The sequence below is a fragment of the Benincasa hispida genome, chromosome 4, assembly GCF_009727055.1.
Source record: "Benincasa hispida cultivar B227 chromosome 4, ASM972705v1, whole genome shotgun sequence".
Lineage (NCBI taxonomy): Eukaryota > Viridiplantae > Streptophyta > Magnoliopsida > Cucurbitales > Cucurbitaceae > Benincasa > Benincasa hispida.
Genome location: NC_052352.1, coordinates 54898307 through 54902021, shown reverse-complemented (window position 1 = coordinate 54902021; position 3715 = coordinate 54898307).

Below are 3715 nucleotides of genomic sequence, written 5' to 3'. Positions count from 1 at the left end.
TCGTTTCCTTGCACGCGCCTGCTTCCTCGTCTGACCCAGACCGACCCGCGCGCCTCCTTCGTTGACTAGCTTCAACGCGTTGAATTAGTCGGTCCATATTGTTTTAATTATGTGTGCATAAAGTATGCCATATAGTTTTTTTTTTTAAAAAACCCCACCATAGGATAAGCATATGGCATGCATTTGATATATATTATAAGTGTTATAATGTATATAGTATGCATGCTTATTTTTAATATAAGTGTTATATTAAAGCATGTTTGTATAAGGAAGCATGTTATAGACGAATGTTCTAGGGTTATAATTATTATAATTTATTTTATAATCGTTATAAAATAACCTAGACTTTTAAAATCTATAACAAAGATAAGATACATGCTCATCTAGGGTTAACCATTGTAATTCAATCGCTTGTTTAAGAGTTAGAATAGGTCGATTACTTGTAAAACAAGAGTTGTTTACTTACTCGGGGAGATCTTGTCTAAGGTTGGAGGTACTTAAGTTGATGGTTTACGGAACACCTCCTACCTGGAGATCAAACTAGCATCTAAGTTAATAACCCTAGTTTTATGAGCATGCATGAGTGGTGTAAGGTAATAAAATTGGTTTATCACCTAGACATCATAGGTTAATCCCGGTATAAGAGTTATACTAGGACAAAATACCTAGACTTAGGTTGTTTAATATTAACCGGTTAATAGCCAAGTAAATACCCAATCTTTTATAAAATTGAACACTTTAGTGGAAGATTAATAGTATATGAGATATATTATTTCTAGCTCTCACGTCCCTAAGAGATCACATCAAGAGATCCATGCTCGGCTTCGAGTTTCTATTAGCGGCAAACTCCTTTCGGAAAGTGTTTGTATGCGTCAATAACAAGGTGAAGAAGGGAAGTAGTTCATAGTAAGTGGGTGAAGAGTGTGTGTCGACACGTCCTACGGTCTCTTCCATTAGATCACACTGTGAGATTCTTATGTTGCTTCTACTGGGTGGCTTTATGTGACCCTTTGCTAGTTGTTTAGCGGAGGCTATCCCTTCGGAGGGTTGTAATATAGGATTCGAAACATTGTGAACTCCAGAAATGGATAGGGTTACTTAGGTCCATTTTCAAACAATTGTTTCTCCTTCGAGGGCTTGTTTGATTCTGATCTCTGTAATTCGAAAGTGGTGGGTATACACTTACAAGACTTGACCAAATAAATGGTAACTAAGTACTATAAGGATAAGAGTTATACTGGTATTAGTATTTAGTCAAGAATGTCTTGATTTAGTGAAGGAGTAGTCGACTGCCCTTCAGTGGGGGCTATTCTGACTCACTGAAAAGTAAAAGAATAATGAGAATGAGTACATTATTTTTGCTAAATAAATTTGATTAGAAAGAGTTAAATCAATTCTCTAATAATTTGTTTACTTTTTCAGCAATGTCAACATCCATTATACAACTGTTAGCTTCTAAAAAACTTAACGGCGATAGTTACGGAACTTGGAAATTGAATATTAACACGATACTAGTAATAGATGATCTCTGATTCATTTTAACAAGGAGTGTCCTCCATCCCCTGGTTCCAACGCAAACTGAACAGTTTGGGATGCGTATGAAAGATGGGTCAAGGCTAATGAGAAGGCTCGAGTTTATATTTTAGCCTGTATATCTGATGTATTGTCTAAGAAACACGAGAGGTTAGCTACTGCAAGAGAGATCATGGACTCTTTGCAGGGCCTGTTTGGACAATCGTCCACATCTGCAATGCATAACACAATTAAATTCGTTTACAACTATAGAATGAAGGAAGGAACCTCTGTAAGGGAACATGTTTTGAACATGATGGTTCACTTCAATATTGCAGAAGTGAATGGAGTCGTCATGAATGAGAAGAGTCAAGTTGGATTCATCATGCAATCTCTTCCGAAGAGCTTTTTTCAATTTAAAAGGAATGCCATGATGAATAAGATAGAGTATAACTTGATGACTCTTCTCAATGAACTCGAGATTTATGAATCTTTATTGAAAAATAAAGGTTCAGATGCAGAAGCAAATGTTGCTTCCACTTCAAAGAGGAAACCCTAGAAAAATTCGTCTTCTGGGAGCAAATTTGGCCCTTCTTTCTCCAAGAATAGAGGTATTCAAAAGGAAAAAAAGGGAAACTGGGAAGGGGAAGGCTCTAGCTACACAAAAAGGCGAAAAGGAAGTTGTCAAAGGAAAATGTTTCCATTATAACGAAAATAGGCATTGAAAAAAGAAATTGACCTAAATATCTTGCCGAGAAGAAAGCTGAAAAAGAAAGACAAGGTAAATTATATTTACTAGTTATTGAAACATGTATAATGGAGAATGAAGATTCTACCTGGATATTGGATTCAGGAACCACTAATCATGTTTGTATTTCTTCTCAGGAAACTAGTTCCTGGAGCAGCTTGAAGAAGATGAGATTACTCTTCGGGTTGGATCAGAGGAGCGTATCTCAGCAAAAGCAGTGTGAGCTTTTAAGTTAAGTTTTGGAAATAGATATCTATATTTAGAAAATGTTCTTTATGTTACCTTATTGTAAAAGAAATTTGATATCTATTTCCCATTCGTTGGATGATTTGTACAAAGTAAATTTTTGTCTTAATGAAGCGCTCATTACAAAAAGAGATATACAAATCTGTTCTGCAAACTTAGAGAGTAACTTATATAAGTTAAAGCCATCTAATGTTGAAGTTGTATATAACACAAAAATATTTAAAATGACTAAAACTCAAAGAAAAAGGCAACGCATTTCTCAGAGTACCTATTTTTGGCACTTGAGACTTGGCCACATTAATCTCAATAGGATTGAGTGACTAGCTAAAAGTGGACTTCTAAACAAGTTAGAAGATGTCTCTTACCACTGCGTGAGTCATGTCTTGAAGGAAAATGACAAGAAGATCTTTTTTTGGAAAATGTCGTCGAGCCAAAGAAACCCTAGAGCTCGTGCAGACGTCTGTGGACCGATGAGTGTTAAAGCATAGGGAGGTTATGAATAATTTATTAACTTTATAGATGATTATTCAAGGTATAGTTACATTTACATAGTTCTTTTTAAGTCTGAAAGTCTTGAAAAGTTCAAGGAATTTAAGATCGAGGTTGAGAACCAATTAGGTAAATCTATTAAGACACTTCGATCAGATCGAGGTGGAGAGTATTTAGACTTGAAATTTCAGGACTATATGATAGAACACGAGATTTAGTCACAACTTTCTACATCGGGAACGCTTCAACAGAACGGTGTATCTGAATGGAGAAACAGAACCTTGTTGGATATGGTTCGGTCCATGATGAGTTACGCTCAATTGCCTAACTTGTTTAGGAGGTATGCAGTAGAGAATGCAACTTACATTTTAAATAATGTTCCCTCTAAAAGTGCTTCAGAAACACCTTATGAGTTATGGACAGGACATAAAGCTAGTTTACGCCATTTCCAGATCTGGGGTTGCCTGACACACGTGTTGGTGCAAAATCCTAAAAAATTGGATAATCATTTAAAATTATGCCTGTTTGTAGGTTACTCTAATGTACATCCATATTTAAATTATTTGCTCTCACATAACCTATAGTTTTAACATGCATCTAGTGTACATTAAATTTAACCTATAGTTTTGATTTAATCAATTTAATAAAATAAAATAAAATAAAATAATTAATTAATCATCCAATTAAATATCACACATTTAATTTAATTTTCCATTTGAA